The following is an 18,889-nucleotide window of genomic DNA, read 5'->3' on the forward strand; positions in this document are numbered from 1 at the left end:
ATTGTTCAACAAAGTTGTGCAACACAAATGCCAAATCTATAAATGGATTACAAATAGACCATTTTGTAGTTTATTCAGACTTAAATGAAACATACTTGTAGAACTCGAAAAGCAACATGACCTTGCAGGCATGATGTTTCATTTCAGTTTGCTAAACATGATAACATAGTAGATTTGACCTTGGGCTTCTGCTGGAATTTCTCGTAAAAAAAGGAACTACACATCGTTCTTTTTTTAAAAACCGAGCTAGAACATGTTGACGAAACAAGCACAGATAGTTCTAAAAAAGAATCAGCTTATGTTCAAAAGAATTTTTAGCAAACTGTTTGTGAACTTAGTAAAACGTAGATGACCGCAGAATTTTTATTGACGTTTGGGCTTGCTCATCCAATATAATATTTAAACTAATAAATCATAAAAATAAGTAATTAAAGTATCGTAAAGTTAAATGACCCACAAAAAAAGTTTTTAATAAAGTAAAAAACTAATATTTTAAGCTAACACCTGGGACGTATTTTATGAAAAGTCTCTTTAACATTCTTGTCTGCTACGATATGTACTTGAACGGTTCTCAAAACGTTTGTCTAACTCTCTTCTGAATCTTAAATGATAGGATGTTATTAAACGGTTCTAACAAAGTTTACCTAACCCGGTTCAGAATCTTATAGTCAATATTTATTCTCTATGCAAGTATGACTTGCACTTGCAAAACTAATATAAACCACGTACATTTCTAACGGATGAAGAGATGTTCAGCAACAACAAACGTGCATTTTTTCAGCGGGTTTCAGGGACGTTGGGAAAACATAGTAAGAAAAATGAAATTATTCGCTCTACAGCATTGCCTTGGCGTAATCGAATGCGAGATTTCTACTCGAAACTAGTTGTTCGAAGGCTTGATTGTTGAGGCAATGGAGCACCCGCCGTCGAGCAGTTTTTGACAGTTCGCTCCATAAGAAATACATTGTAGACAAAAGCAAAAACTGCTCGACGGCGGGTGCTCTATTGCAAACATATTTTTACACCTAAGATCCCATCCACCCCGAGATTCGAACTGACGACCTTTGGATTGTTAGTTTAACTGTCTAACCAACATTTACTTCCCCGTCCGACGGAAGGCGTGATCAAACAAATCCGTCTCGAAAAATGCCACCGGGACCGTCTGGGATCGAACCCAGGTCGACTGGGCAACCACGCTTATCCGGTCCTGGGTCCCGGTTTGTAAACTTAGTAAATAAGCATTAGTATTTGAGGACGCCCTATCCACGGATGGCTCTATAATGCTTATCCCACTGTTTGGTGAGGCTGTATTAAACCCTCATCCGGAACAATAATCCAACACAGGAGATACCATGTCTTCATCTTTACACAGAGAAAAAAGAGTTCCCAAAATCGTGATCAAGCGTTCATGAAAATGGAAACCACGAACAAAGTGTTCAAATTCCATGGTACGATTTTGAAAACGCATTTTTGAAGCGCTGTGATCTTCGATGGTGGGTGAGGCACGATAGGCATCGTTTGCTCACGAAAACAACTTCTGACAAAATGTGGATGGACGATCTGATCGTCGGGTTAGGGTAAAAAGCGAATCATTGACCAAGCAAAGCTTACAATATGAAGAATTTATGACTTCAAACAATTTTAGGACACACAAGCTCATGTTTTGGTTGAGCTTCGGACACAAAAACACAAACTAGGACACATGTGTTTACCATTCCCTCCCACACTTTTTTTTTTAATTTATATTTATTCAAATTTCTTTTCCATGTACATTCATTCAGTTAAATTATTATTGAGTGTCCAATCACAAACGATGACTTTTCACCTCAATTTTAAATACAAGCAACTTTCATTTATTTATGAAATATTGTAGCTTTCGCTATTCAGTGATTTCAAATGTAGGAGGTCCTACATGTACAAAAGGGAAAAGGGATACCTTAAAACTAGCTTATAAACTATATAAAGAGCGGATCAATGCAGCTGAAGACTGCAATGATTTTTGTCGAAATGCATCAATTATCTTATTGGACATAACATCCAAAGTGTCAACTTCGGCTAATTGATGAAGTTCACTGGTGCTGAACCAGGAGGAAGTTTCAGAATCATTTTCAGAATTTTGTTCTGAATCCTCTGAAGTTTTTTCTTCCTGGTTAAGCAACAGCTTGTCCAGATCGGCACAGCATAAAGCATGGCAGGTCTGAAAATTTGTTTATAAATTAACAGTTTATTCTTGAGACAAAGTCTAGAATCCCTGTTTATAAGTGGATACAAACATTTAATATATTTGTTACATTTAACCTGGATACTTTCAATGTGATCCTTGTAAGTAAGGTTTTTGTCAAAAGCAAGTCCAAGATATTTCACTTGATCCTCCCACTTTAAATTTACCTCATTCATCTTTATAATGTGATGACTTTTGGTTTAAAAAATCAGCCCTTGGTTTGTGAGGGAAAATAATAAGCTGAGTTTTGCAGCATTTGGAGTAATTTTCCATTCTTTCAAATAAGAATTGAAAATATCCAAGCTTTTTGTAATCTTCTTGTGATGACACGAAGGCTTCTGCCTTTGGCGGAGATGCTTGTGTCATCAGCAAAAGTGATTTCTGACATCCTGGGGCAAATCAGGCAAGTCAGAAGTAAAAATATTGTATAAAATTGGACCCAAAATGCTTCCTTGAGGGACGCCAGCACGTACAGGTAGTTGATCAGATTTGCTATTCTGATAACATACCTGCAGAGTACGATCCGTCAAATAATTTTGAATAATTTTCACGATATAAATCGGAAAATTAAACCTTTTCAATTTCGCAATCAATCCTTTATGCCAAACACTGTCAAATGCTTTTTCTATATCAAGAAGAGCAGCGCCAGTAGAATAGCCCTCAGATTTGTTGCTTCGAATTAAATTTGAAACTCTCAACAACTGATGAGTAGTTGAATGCCCAAGGCGAAATCCAAACTGCTCATCAGCGAAAATTGAATTTTCATTAATGTGCGTCATCATTCTATTAAGAATTAATCTTTCGAATAATTTACTAATAGATGAAAGCAAACTAATGGGCCGATAGCTTGAGGCTTCAGCAGGATTTTTATCCGGTTTCAAAATCGGAATTACTTTGGCATTTTTCCAACTACTGGGAAAATATGCCAAATCAAAACATTTGTTGAAAATTTTGACCAAGCAACTTAAAGTTGCTTCTGGTAATTTTTTAATCAAAATGTAAAAAATGCCATCCTCACCAGGGGCTTTCATATTTTTAAATTTTTTGATAACAGATTTTTTTTCATTCAGATCCGTATTAAAAACTTCATCTGATGAAAATTCTTGTTCAACAATATTCTGAAATTCTATTGAAATTTGATTTTCAATAGGACTCAAAACATTCAAGTTGAAATTATGAGCACTCTCAAACTGCTGAGCAAGTTTTTGAGCTTTTCCCCATTAGTTAATAGAATATTATCACCATCTTTTAAAGAAGGGATGGGTTTTGAGGTTACTTAAGAACCTTTGAAAGTTTCCAAAAGGTTTGGAATAAGGTTTAATTTGTTCGACATCTCTTGCGAACTTTTCATTTCGCAGGAGAGTGAATCTGTGGTCAATAACCTTTTGCAAATCTTTTTGAATTCGCTTCAGTGCAGGATCACGAGAACGTTGATACTGTCTTCGGCGAACATTTTTCAGACGAATCAGAAGCTGAAGATCGTCATCAATAATGGGAGAATCAAATTTTACTTGGACTTTAGGAATAGCAATATTCCTAGCATTCAAAATTGCATTAGTTAAAGATTCCAAGGCTGAATCAATATCAGCTTTGGTTTCTAAAACAAAATCATGATTTAAATTATTCTCAATATGATGCTGATACCTGTCCCAATTAGCTTTGTGAAGTCCTGTTTAATTTTACCGATATTTGATTATTTTGGTGGATAATTCCCGTGAAAGTTAAAAAATGCCACAATTTTTTTGTTTTCTGTTCTCATTTTGAAAAAAAAAATCGATTTCGTTACAAAGTATATTATTTTTACCTATAAATTTTAAATTTAGTTTTTGAAAAGATAGATAAAATATTAAAAAAATATTTTGAATGGGCTAAATATCGCAGAAAATTCAAACTATTTTACTCATTTTGGCTGGACAAGATTGTTGAACCTTGCATTGATATGAAATTCAATAAAATGTTAGCAAAAACAGAAGCAAATCAGCGAAAACGTTTTTTTCTTTATTAGTCGAATATTTGAAAATTAGTTCAATAAATGATTATACGCATGCCCTATATTTTGTTTCAAAATATAATTAGAGCTCATCCATAAACCAAGTGGAAACTTTTATGAAAATTATAAGATTTTTTTGTGTCACGTTCAAATTTAGAAAAGTTTTTTTTAGTTGAAGAATAATATATAATTAAGCATAAAAAGATGTTTCTGTTTCAAAAAAACAAAACATTTTCAGATTTTTTTAAAACATTTTTCACGTTCCGCGAAATTTGCGTGAAATTTGGTGTTTTGAAATTAAGGTCCCCGTGAAATTTGCTATTTTCGAGCGTGAAAAATCACTAAGCCTAGTTATAACTTTATAATCTGGATCACTTTTCAAATAAGTGCCAGTTTTTAAAAATGTTTCGGTTATAACAGCAACATGCACGTTATGAACTCGTAAAAAGTTGAAAAATTCATTTTCTTTCGCTTTTAAAGAGCGAGCATTAAAATTCATAATATTGATGGAATTACTTAGATCCATGATTAAACTTCAGGGTAAGAACAACATCATTCGCAAATTTTAATCCAATCTGGATTGCTTCCATCATGGATGTAGCATTACTCATTGTTTGAATCAAACCAAACAGTGAGTTTTGCAAAAAGTCATTTTTCAAACGTAACATCGCCGAGATCAGAAGATCCCAAAGCGTTGCCAGCAGAAAAATTTTCAAATGAGATTTGAGGTACCTGCCCAATTTCAGAAAGATTGGTAGAGGATTTAAAATTCGTGGATGAACCCGAAACGACGTTAGCATAAGAAATGCCATTGTTGTTACCTAACTTTTCCACGGTAGGGGTATTTCTAGAATTGTTCGAGTGAGACAGCACGAACGTTTGATTTAAAGATGCAGGTACAACCTGACTTTGAGAAAATTTCGGTTTGGATTTCGGCTGATGCTTAGCACGAGAATCCAAAACCTTTTTTCTGATGGGGCAATCCCAAAAATTTGATTTGTGATTTTCACCACAATTTGCACATTTAAATTGGGTGACTTCTTTCACGGGACAATTGTCCTTGTCGTGAGAAGAATCCCCGCAAACCATGCATTTTGGAACCATGGCGCAATGATCAGTACCGTGACCAAATGCCTGGCAACGCCGGCACTGGGTCAGATTCTGGCCATTACCACCATGTTTCTTAAAATGCTCCCACTTTACCCGTACATGGAACAAAAACTGAACTTTGTCCAAAAGTTTCAAATTGATGATTTCATTTCTGTTGAAATGAATCAGATAAAATTGTGAAGTCAAACCAAAGCGAGAAATATTCCCGTTTGATTTTTTGCCTTCCTCACTGAGGTAAGGCTATAATCCTGCTCTAAAATTGAACTTTTTATTAAAAGCTCGAAAACCCACATTGATGTATACATATTGACTCAGAATCGAAAAATGAACAAATGTCTGTGTGTATGTGTGTGTGTATGTGTGTGTGTATGTGTGTGTGTATGTGTGTGTGTATGTGTGTGTGTATGTGTGTGTGTATGTGTGTGTGTATGTGACCAATAATGTCACTCAGTTTTCTCAGCACTGGCTGAACCGATTTTGACCAAACCAGTCGCATTCGACTTGGTTTAGGGTCCCATACGGTGCTATTGAATTGTTTGAAGTTTCGATAAGTAGTTCAAAAGTTATGTATAAAAATGTGTTTTCGCATTTTTTTGGATGTTGAATAAATGGCAGTAAACTGAACCAAACATCATCATGTTATACATCGTTAGTTAGGTAATTGAAAGACCTTTCCAACGAGTCCACAACATTGAAGATCTGGCAACCCTGTCTCGAGTTATAACCACTTAAGTGATATTTATGTACTTTATTGTAGCCGGATCTCATTTAAATGTATATAAACAATGTCCGGATCCTTCATCCGACCCATCGTTGGTTAGGTAATCGAGAGACCTTTCCAACGAATCTAAAACATTGAAGATCTGGCAACCCTGTCTCGAGTTATGACCACTTAAGTGATATTTATGTACTTTTTTTGTAGCCGGATCTCACTCAAATGTATGTAAACAATGTCCGGATCCATCATCCGACCCATCGTTGGTTAGGTAATCAAGAGACCTTTCCAACGAGTCCACATCATTGAAGATCTGGCAACCCTGTCTCGAGTTATAACCACTTAAGTGATATTTATGTACTTTTTTGTAGCCGGATCTCATTTAAATGTATGTAAACAATGTCCGGATCCTTCATCCGACCCATCGTTGGTAAGGTAATCGAGAGACCTTTCCAACGAGTCCACAACATTGAAGATCTGGCATCCCTGTCTCGAGTTATAACTACTTAAGTGATATTTATGTACTTTTTTGTAGCCGGATCTCACTTAAATGTATGTAAACAATGTCCGGATATATCATCCGACCTATCATTGGTAAGGTAATCGAAAGACCTTTCTAACGAGTCCAAAACATTGAAGATCTGGCAACCCTGTCTCGAGTTATAACCACTTAAGTGATATTTATGTACTTTTTTGTAGCCGGATCTCATTTAAATGTATGTAAACAATGTCCGGATCCTTCATCCGACCCATCGTTGGTTAGGTAATCGAGAGACCTTTCCAACGAGTCCACAACATTGAAGATCTGGCAACTCTGTCTCGAGTTATAACCACTTAAGTGATATTTATGTACTTTTTTGTAGCCGGATCTCACTTAAATGTATGTAAACTATGTCCGGATCATCATCCGACCCATCGTTGGTAAGGTAATCGAAAGACATTACAAAGAGTCTAAAACATTGAAGATCTGGCAACCCTGTCTCAAGCTATGACCACTTATGATACCACTTATGAGCCCTTGAGTGATATGTGTATTTTTTTGTATTCCGGAACTTAACGAACTTAGACGAAATTTGTGTGCAAACAAATCATATCACATATCACCCATTGCAAACTAAAAAGTGTCAAACGAAAAGAGATTAACCACCGGGGTTGAGTGCAGTTTGATTAAAGTCATCTTTAACTTTTCATTCCCCTGACACTTAGTTTGAACTAACAGGATACCATCAAAATTAAAATTACAATCAAATCACAGATTGTACTTTGTGCCTTAACTTTTGCGAAACTATTCTTTTTTAGAAACTGGATCTCAATATTTTTTTAGTTTCCGTATTATGAACTCATTCGTTCCCACACGTCACCGAGTATAGTACAAAAGCGTTGTTAAAACAAATGACGCTCCAGCCGTTTTGCCTTCCTCACTGAGGTAAGGCTATAATCCTGCTCTAAAAATGCACTTCGTATAAAAACGTCGTAGACCCACCTTCATGTATACATATCGACTCAGAATCAAAAACTGAACAAATGTCTGTGTGTATGTGTGTGTGTATGTGTGTGTGTATGTGTGTGTGTATGTGACCAACAAACTAGCTCATGTTTCTCGGCACTGGCTGAACCGATTTGACCTGAACTTGTTGCATTGGACTTGGTTTAGGGTCTCATAGATCGAGTTTTATACAGATTGAAGTTTCGATAAGTAGTTCAAAAGTTATGTATAAAAATGTGTTTTCACATATATTTGGATCTCACTTAAATGTATGTAAACTATGTCCGGGTCCATCATCCGACCCATCGTTGGTTAGGTTATCAAAATACCTTTCCAACGAGTCCAAAACATTGAAGATCTGGCAACCCTGTCTCGACATATGGCCCCTTAAGTGATATTGATGTACTTTTTTGAAGCCGGATCTCTCTTAAATGTATGTAAACTATGTCCGGATCCACCATCCGACCTATTGTTGGTTAACTTATCAAAAGACCTTTCCAATGAGTCCAAAACATTGAAGATCTGGCAACCCTGTCTCAAGATATGGCCACTTAAGTGACAATTATGTACTTTTCTGAAGCCGGATCTCACTTAAATGTATGTAAACTATGTCCGGATCCATCATCCGACCCATCGTTGGTTAGGTTATCAAAAGACCTTTCCAACGAGTCTAAAACATTGAAGATCTGGCAACCCTGTCTCGAGATATGGCCTCTTAAGTGATATTGATGTACTTTTCTGAAGCCGGATCTCACTTAAATGTATGTAAACTATGTCCAGGTCCATCATCCGACCCTACGTTGGTTAGGTTATCAAAAGACCTTTCCAACGAGTCCAAAACATTGAAGATCTGGCAACCCTGTATCGAGATATATCCACTTAAGTGACAATTATGTACTTTTCTGAAGCCGGATCTCACTTAAATGTATGTAAACTATGTCCGGGTCCATCATCCGACCCTACGTTGGTTAGGTTATCAAAAGACCTTTCCAACGAGTCCAAAACATTGAAGATTTGGCAACCCTGTCTCGAGATATGACTCCTTAAGTGATATTGATATACTTTTTTGAAGCCGGATCTCACTTAAATGTATGTAAACTATGTCCGGGTCCATCATCCGACCCTACGTTGGTTGGGTTATCAAAAGACCTTTCCAACGAGTCCAAAACATTGAAGATTTGGCAACCCTGTCTCGAGATATGGCCCCTTAAGTGATATTGATGTACTTTTTTGAAGCCGGATCTCACTTAAATGTATGTAAACTATGTCCGGCTCCACTATCCGACCCATCGTTGGTTAGGTTATCAAAAGACCTTTCCAACGAGTCCAAAACATTGAAGATTTGGCAACCCTGTCTCGAGATATGGCCCCTTAAGTGATATTGATGTACTTTTTTGAAGCCGGATCTCACTTAAATGTATGTAAACTATGTCCGGGTCCATCATCCGACCCTACGTTGGTTAGGTTATCAAAAGACCTTTCCAACGAGTCCAAAACATTGAAGATCTGGCAACCCTGTATCGAGATATATCCACTTAAGTGACAATTATGTACTTTTCTGAAGCCGGATCTCACTTAAATGTATGTAAACTATGTCCGAATTCATCATCCGACCCATCATTGGTTAGGTAATCAAGAGACCTTTCCAACGAGTCTACATAATTGAAAATCTGGCCACCCTGTCTCGAGTTAACTTAAGTTATATCTGTGTACTTATTTTTCTGGACCTAAAAAAATAGCTGAAAAATTGTGCCCAAACCACTCATATTATCCATTGTTGGTAAAAAGTGAGGAAGGCATTAACCACATAGGTGGATTAAGTTAGTTTTCTTCATTGGTATTACTTGGGATGGGGCAAAGCCAAGCAACACCTTAAGTTCGTTTTTGATCTCATCCACCAACAAGTCGTTGGAGAGACCTTTCAAGACCGCCTTGAATGGCCGAGCATTCTTGGTCTCATACGTGTAGAAATTGTGTTTGTGGTTTTTCAAATAACCAACAAAAGTTTGGTGATCTTGTAAAGATTCCGTCAACAAGCGACATTCTCCTCTTCGACCAAGCTGGAACGAAACCTTCAAATTGCAAGTTTCCTTGCAATTCTTCAGTTGCGTTCGAAAGCTGGCCAAATCGGAAACGGAAGTCACTACAATTGGCGGAGCCTTTACTCGTTTCTCGACGGCAGAAGGCTCAGTACGAGAAGAAGGTTCCTTGTCATCAGTTTCGGATAAAACACCGAAACTGTTTGTCAATGGAATTGGAGGATTGACCTCACATTCAGAATCAGAATCAGACCTCAGAAGAGGCTGTTTTCTTTTTCTGTTTCCGTTAGCCGGTTTAGCGTTCAAACGCTTCACCGACGTAACGACCAAATCTTCAGAAGATTTGCGTTTACCTTTGTTTTGACGCATTTTGCAAGCAAAGTTCTCTTAAAAAGATGGCTTTGTTTGTAAAATACAACAAAATTTCAGGTGGGGTTAGTCTTGAAAAGACTGTTTAGAATTTTGGAAAATAACTCAGGTAGTCTTTAAAAAGACTGTGAATTTTGTTTTGAAATAACTCTGAGCTTAGGTAGTAAAAAATACCGCAGCTCTAGTGTCCGTTCACCACGAAGGTTCGCAAGACACTGCCCTCCCACACTCTTGAGCTTCTTGTGATGCTTTAGGTTCTGAAATTCGGGGAATTTCAGGGTGGGTGAGAATGTTGGAGAGTCAGGTTGACTTCCACTGGACCAAACTCAAACGATCTTCAATGACTGGGGGTCATTTGTTGAGGGTTTAGGTAATCTGAGCGGAGAGAACATTCTCCCAGAACTTTCTCTCTAGCGAAGATAAAACATCGCACTAGGTTCAGCGATCGCACAAAGTAGAAATCAACTCAAGTTGTAAAAAGGTCCCCAAAGGGGAAAGGTCACGGGGTGACCGTCGCGCCCGCGGTGCGGCGCTTGTAAATTATTGTACTGTCCTAGAAATAAACGTTATATTTAGAATGTATGAAGTTTCCGATAATTCGCGTGTTTTATTTAATGCGGAGACCACGAAACCGTCACCCGGAAGCCCGGGGAGTCGTTTCCGCGGACTAATTGGACCTCCTCAACAAGTGTGTGTGTGCGCAGACGGATCTGCGCTCAATCTACCATCGGTCTATGTTGGGACGTACTAACGGAACCACGGACCACTTATCGAAGGCAACCAGGTCCCCAACAGATCCATAGATCCAGAGCGAGAGGTCCTATTACGATTAGGTGCATGTACTGGCCCCTCCGCACTCAATGTACATTTAGGGTGCCCAGAATATGGGCAAATGTTTCAAAACCTCGCTCCACAAGCCGAAAACTGTTCCCTAGGGTATTCTAAGCCTCTGTGCAAAATTTGAGCGAAATCGGTCAACATTAACCCATTGATACTCGGGCATGAAGTTTGTATGGGAAAAATCGTCAAAATGTATGGAGAAACGGCACAGTTTCGTAATACTCCCTGTAGGTGGCGTTGCGAGTGTCCAAAGTTTGCCAAACGTGAGATTCTTATGTGAAATTTAATGCCCAACAACTTTGTAGAAGAAAGCAAGACGATCCGAGTTAACCCCAAAAAGTTATTAGCATTTTAGTGAAGTGGTCTCCAACCGACATGGCCAAAGGGCCTAATCCGGTATTGCCACTAAGGAAAGCAAGCATAAAATTGTAATTTTGGGATATTTTTGTCAAACAAAGAAAACAAAATCAACAAAGTATGAATTAGACTAAATCGATCCAGCTGAATCCGAATTTAAAGGTTGATAGGCGAAATTTTCAAAGAGACGCAAGACATTCAAGATGGCGGCCAAGATGGCGGCTGTATAGAAAACCCTAAACACAAAGGGTATCATGTGACCTGCAATCGACTACTCAAATTTAACTAATCTTGGGGCTCTAAACACGATTAAGACCACTACAGACTTCCAAACAGACAAGGTTATTCAAACTAAGATGGTGGCCAAGATGGCGGCTGTATAGAAAATCCTATAGATAATGAAATACTAAAATACTAAAATACTAAAATACTAAAATACTAAAATACTAAAATACTAAAATACTAAAATACTAAAATACTAAAATACTAAAATACTAAAATACTAAAATACTAAAATACTAAAATACTAAAATACTAAAATACTAAAATACTAAAATACTAAAATACTAAAATACTAAAATACCAAAATACTAAAATACTAAAATACTAAAATACTAAAATACTAAAATACTAAAAATAAAATACTAAAATACTAAAATACTAAAATACTAAAATACTAAAATACTAAAATACTAAAATACTAAAATACTAAAATACTAAAATACTAAAATACTAAAATACTAAAATACTAAAATACTAAAATACTAAAATACTAAAATACTAAAATACTAAAATACTAAAATACTAAAATACTAAAATACTAAAATACTAAAATACTAAAATACTAAAATACTAAAATACTAAAATACTAAAATACTAAAATACTAAAATACTAAAATACTAAAATACTAAAATACTAAAATACTAAAATACTAAAATACTAAAATACTAAAATACTAAAATACTAAAATACTAAAATACTAAAATACTAAAATACTAAAATACTAAAATACTAAAATACTAAAATACTAAAATACTAAAATACTAAAATACTAAAATACTAAAATACTAAAATACTAAAATACTAAAATACTAAAATACTAAAATACTAAAATACTAAAATACTAAAATACTAAAATACTAAAATACTAAAATAATAAAATACTAAAATACTAAAATACTAAAATACTAAAATACTAAAATACTAAAATACTAAAATACTAAAATACTAAAATACTAAAATACTAAAATACTAAAATACTAAAATAATAAAATACTAAAATACCAAAATACTAAAATACTAAAATACTAAAATACTAAAATACTAAAATACTAAAATACTAAAATACTAAAATACTAAAATACTAAAATACTAAAATACTAAAATACTAAAATACTAAAATACTAAAATACTAAAATACTAAAATACTAAAATACTAAAATACTAAAATACTAAAATACTAAAATACTAAAATACTAAGATACTAAAATACTAAGATACTAAAATACTAAAATACTAAAATACTAATATACTAAAATACTAAAATACTAAAATACTAAAATACTAAACTACTAAAATACTAAAATACTAAAATACTAAAATACTAAAATACTAAAATACTAAAATACTAAACTACTAAAATACTAAAATACTAAAATACTAAAATACTAAAATACTAAAATACTAAAATGCTAAAATACTAAAATACTAAAATACTAAAATACTAAAATACTAAAATACTAAAATACTAAAATACTAAAATACTAAAATACTAAAATACTAAAATACTAAAATACTAAAATACTAAAATACTAAAATACTAAAATACTAAAATACTAAAATACTAAAATACTAAAATACTAAAATACTAAAATACTAAAATACTAAAATACTAAAATACTAAAATACTAAAATACTAAAATACTAACATACTAAAATACTAAAATACTAAAATACTAAAATACTAAAATACTAAAATACTAAAATACTAAAATACTAAAATACTAAAATACTAAAATACTAAAATACTAAAATACTAAAATACTAAAATACTAAAATACTAAAATACTAAAATACTAAAATACTAAAATACTAAAATACTAAAATACAAATCAAAATTCATAATCATAATCATAATCATTTAAATTGTAAATAAATGTTAAGAGGCATAGTCTGGGGCACTAGAAAAAATACTGCATTCTTCTTTTTACTTAAAGTCTAGGAAATGTTAGTAAAAACACAGCCAAAGCTGACCCCTAAAAATACATTTTTAAAAACATTGACGAAGTCACTCACAATAATCAAGTACTTCCAACCCACACAGTATTTAAAATTTAAGGGATCTTCTTTCCAATGCTTTTAAAGATCAAAAATTTGTTGAACAATGGATTTTGGCGATTTTTAAATCTAATCCCGTCTAAAGGCGGGGTTGGGTTGTAGAGGGATAACCTTGTCTGTTTGGAAGTTTGTGGTCTTAATCGTGTTCACCCGAGCATGGGTAAATAACAAGGGAAATGCGTAATAATACCTTTCTCTGGTATCAATACCAAATTTTGGTATTTCTGGACCCTTTAAAATTTGTCTTAAGGATTATGCAAGAGCAAAATGTGGTATCATACCAATTTAAGGTATTGTTTTGATATTGCAAAATTGCAGAATTTGTCAATGATCGAATACCACATTTTGGTATTCTTTTGGTATTACAGTAATTTATCAAATTCCTCGGAAACTATGGGAAAATTTTGACCAATTTTGACAAAATAATTAATTTTGCACTAAAATGATGTGTCAAAACGAATGCTTTCATTGAAGACCGGAAATTTCAAACTTGATTTTAAACATTTTTGATATACCCCCTACAAAAATGACTTGAAATTGTGGAAAATTTTCTAAGTCATGATGGCACATTTTGGTATTAGTTTGGTATTAAAGTGTTTTATCAAATTCCTCTGAAACTATGGGAAAATTTCGACCAATTTTGACAAAATAATTAATTTTGCGCTAAAATGATGTCTCGAAGCGAATGCTTTCATTGAAAACCGGAAATTTCAAACTTGATTTTAAACATTTTTGATATAGGGTATTTTAACCATTAGTGGACCCCCTAGTAGAGCCGAAGCACTTATTTCACAAATTTTCTATATTTTAAGCACTTTTTCATAACCCTTTGTACAAAATAATGGAATCTGGAGTGTTTTGAACAATTTTGAGTATTTGTTTCATCAGTTTTTTGTTTTTGAGCAGAAAAATAGCCATTTGAAAAAAAAGTTTTTTTTGCCTGTTATGGACCCCCTTTTCCTATAGTGGACCCGGGTCCATAATCCGATTAAGGACCCGGGTCCACTATAGGCAAACTGTTATTTTTATACCAAATTTAACCGATATTTGATGTTTTGATGCATGGTGTAGGTCTAATCATAGATATAATGAATAAAAGTTGAATTTTGCTCACTTTTCATCATGAACAAATATGTTTTGTTAACAAATTTGGCTTTAAACAACAACAAAAACCTAACAGACATTTAAACACATTTATTTCCGAAAAAGATCCGAGAAAACGTTTCAAAAACCACTGTAATCATACAAATAGTTTAAAAAGTAATTTTGATGCAATTTTTTCCATATTAATTACATAAATGATTGACCGAAACTAAAAAATAGTTTTGTTTACAGTTGCTGATAAAACCAAGCATTTTTATTTAAAAACAATGTTTTGTTATTGATTTATTATTATAAAATATCATTTCAAACTGCAACTATGATGCTTTAGTTAAGTACCATTAACTAAAGTTTTGATTAATTATAAATTCTTTCGGCTTCAGCATATTGGTACATTTAACATAAATACAGCTATATTTATACTCATAATTGAAAAAAAAAAAAAAAAATATGCGTTTAAGTTGATTACAACAAGCATTCTTTGTATGTTTAAGAGAAACTTTTGCTTAAATACACAGTTTTCTTTATTTTTGTAAGTTAAATTAACAGGGGTCCACTTTTGGAAAAGTTTAATTTTCGTTGTCCTATATTGGACCCCCCTAATTTTTGCTCGAAAATGAGCAGTTCTTCGTTTTATTTTAGTAAAGTTACTTAAACTTACATTATTTCGACCTGCTGAAGTTGAATAATCAGTCAAAAAATGATTGGATAGTTAATTCAATCACAAAATATAAATGCAGTTTTGTTGTGAAAATGCTAGTGGCCATGGCTGATTTCAGATGTCGAACTCAAAACACTTATTTTGGCTGAAAGGACACGTCAATGTCAGCCAACATTGTTTTAAATGATGCTGAACTTGCCAATTAAAAGATTTGTAGACAAAAACACGCTTGAAATTGTGATTTTATTGAATTTTTCATCAAAAACCCTTCAGAGCCCAAGTAACAATTTAAGTTTTTTTACTTTCTTAAAGATAGATTCAAGTTATCTTAGCCCAAAATTATCATAAAGCAAAACTTTCTCCAGAACAACAATAAATCAGCGTTAAACCTGAGTTAAGAGCAAAGTGGACTATTTTAGGAGGTTATCAAGAGCGTTTATGCGGAGTAATTTAAAACTAAACAACTTTGACGTTGATTTTTATAATACTCTGCAAATGCTCTTTATTGCTATTCTAAAACTTATTCTCAAGCTTCAAAAATTTATAACATCATAGAAGAGATCTTCAAGACTGTAATAAAGTGAACTTAAACTTATTTGCTCTCGTTGATGATAAAAAAGATTTGTCGAAGAAAAACCAGTTCTGAATTTTATTTCGTGAAATCCATTTAATCTTTTCGAAATTAATTCTCAAATGGCCGATGAACTTAAGCTTACACCGATAATTATATTATAATAACCAAATAAATATAACTGTGACTTTACGCAGCCATTTTTATCGTAAAATTCTTGCCATAAAAATTTCACTGATCAATTTTCTTAGATGCCTCGAAAAAATATGCATCGAAGGTATGAATCTTTCAAAATTACTATGATTTGTAATTTTTAATGGAACAATTAATTCTACATCAGCAGAAAAATCAACATGGCTTCCGTTTTTGGGCGTTATTTTTTCATGTTAATATGGCTGATCTCATCAAATCTATTCTCTCTTACTCAAAGCAGTTATTAGAGCTATGTTTCTTGAGAAGCTCTTGTTCAAGATTAAGTAAGAACATGTAGACTGCAGTAAGCTTTAATGCGGTTTTATCGCAGAGTAAAACGCGTAGTATTGCGACCGTAGCGCATGCACATATTTGTTTGCAGGAGGTAGATCCGAAAAAAGATTTTTGGAAATGCTTTTTTGTCGTTGGATTAAAACAATGGTGTTAATTATTTTTCAAATCATTTTATTTATTCATTGAACGGCCGTGACTTTTGAAGAAAACACTGATCTCACACTTGAATCTAAATGTAAGGACGGGTACTGGACACGGATTCACCGGCAGGTTGGTGTTTTGCGCACCTTATTCGACAGCCTTGACGAGAGCCTTGGCCACTTCAACGGCAATTCAGCCTCGGCGCGTTCCACATCAGTAGAGGCCGACAAAAGTTTGCCCTGGGCGCCGGACAGGAGCTCGCGGCACGCACCGGCATCCAGATCCTCAACCGGGTGGGCTTCTTCGGCCAGCATCAGTCGAAAAAAAATCACAGGGAAAAAAAAGTTGAAATAACGAACATTTTTAGTCACAGTAATCAACACGATGGTTTAAAAACACTAGCACTCCGCGGGACATTTTTCTCCATTCTCGAAACGCCTAATTCTGGTCCGGATGCGTCGTGCCGATTTTGCGTGTCGGAGAGGTCACTAAACTGACTGACTGTACGAATATTCAGTGATTTGACAGATCAGGTTCAAAGACTCTTGAATTATGCTTTCATAAAACGGAAAAGTTTTAGTTCAGTTTTAAGGCAGTTTTGGCAAAGTAAAATGGTCTTAAAAATAACCTCTCTGGGATAACTTCAAGTCAAACAACGAAGAGTGGCACAAAACTATGTGTCATGGTTCTAAAGTGCTCTTGAAGATACTTTTAAGAGATTTCTATCGTAAATCTTTAAAGTTTTGTTCAATATCATCACAACACCGAGTAGCAAATTTTAAATCTTTTATAAAACCTGCTAAGAAGTAGAAGCATTTTGCTTGTTACTTGGGAGGGTCCACTATAGGAAAGGGGTCCACTAATGGATAACGTACCCTACCCCCTACAAAAATGACTTGAAATTGTGGAAAATTTTCTAAGTCATGATGGCACATTTTGGTATTAGTTTGGTATTAAAGTGTTTTATCAAATTCCTCTGAAACTATGGGAAAATTTCGACCAATTTTGACAAAATAATTAATTTTGCGCTAAACTGATGTCTCAAAGCAAACGCTTTAATTGAAAACAGGAAATTTCAAACATGATTTTTAACATTTTTGATATACCCTCTAAAGAAATGACTTGAAATTGTGGAAAATTTTCTAAGTCATGATGGCACATTTTGGTATTAGTTTGGTATTAAAGTGTTTTATCAAATTCCTCTGAAACTATGGGAAATTTTTTAAAAAATTTGACGAGATAATTAATTTTGCGCTAAAATTACTTGAAACCCAAAAATGTTAAAGATGATTTAAAAAATTTGTGTGGTATACCCACAAATATTTTTTCAAAAACGTTGAAATTTTCCTAAGTCGGGATAACCAAATACTTTGAAAAACGAGTCAATCTGAAGATGATTGAATTTTAGTGAATTTCAATTCAGTTTCATTTTAATTACACTTATTTTTCAATCTTGTTATTTTTCAGAAGCTTCAAGAACTTCAAGCACAGGCCGTTCATCAATGACAAATGCATTCGGTGTGGTGAAGAATATCACTAAGAACAACATGGAATCATCAGGTGAGTAGATTTGGCTGTTGCATATGAATAATTTCCGTTTTTTCACTAACTGCAACTGCAGCACTAAAAATGGTATGAAAATACCAAATTTTGGTATTACTTGTTCAAATACCAGCGACCATAATGTGCTCTTGGTTGCCCAGTAATAGATGGTAAAATACCATGAAATCATACCAAAATCATGTATGTGAAAGACCACAGAAATACCAAAATATGATTTTCCAAGGGCGCGGGAATACCTTAAAATAAAACCATGGCAATACCAAGTTTTGGTATTCAAGCAATGTTCAAAAATCCAGAAGACCTCAACTTAGTATTGAAATGGTTCTATTTTGTGGTATTATTTTACCTTTGGAATAACGTGGTTTGGTATTGTTGTGCCCTTCCACATACAAGACTTTGGTATGATTTCATGGTATTTTACCATCTATTACTGGGCAACCAAGGGCACATTTTGGTCGCTGTTATTTGCCCAAGTAATACCAAAATTTGGTATTCCCGTGTTATTTACCCCTGCTCGGGCAGAGCCCCAAGATTAGTTAAATTTGAGTAGTCGTTTGCCGGTCACATAATACCCTTTGTGTTTAGCATTTTCTATACAGCCGCCATCTTGGTTTGAATAACATTGTCTGTTTGGAAGTCTGTAGTGGTCTTAATCGTGTTCAGAGCCCCAAGATTAGTTAAATTTGAGTAGCCGTTTGCCGGTCACATAATACCCTTTGTGTTTAGCATTTTCTATACAGCCGCCATCTTGGTTTGAATAACATTGTCTGTTTGGAAGTCTGTAGTGGTCTTAATCGTGTTCAGAGCCCCAAGATTAGTTAAATTTGAGTAGCCGTTTGCCGGTCACATAATACCCTTTGTGTTTAGCATTTTCTATACAGCCGCCATCTTGGTTTGAATA

This window comes from Culex quinquefasciatus, chromosome 1 (assembly GCF_015732765.1).
Source record: "Culex quinquefasciatus strain JHB chromosome 1, VPISU_Cqui_1.0_pri_paternal, whole genome shotgun sequence".
In the NCBI taxonomy this organism is placed as follows: Eukaryota; Metazoa; Arthropoda; class Insecta; order Diptera; family Culicidae; genus Culex; species Culex quinquefasciatus.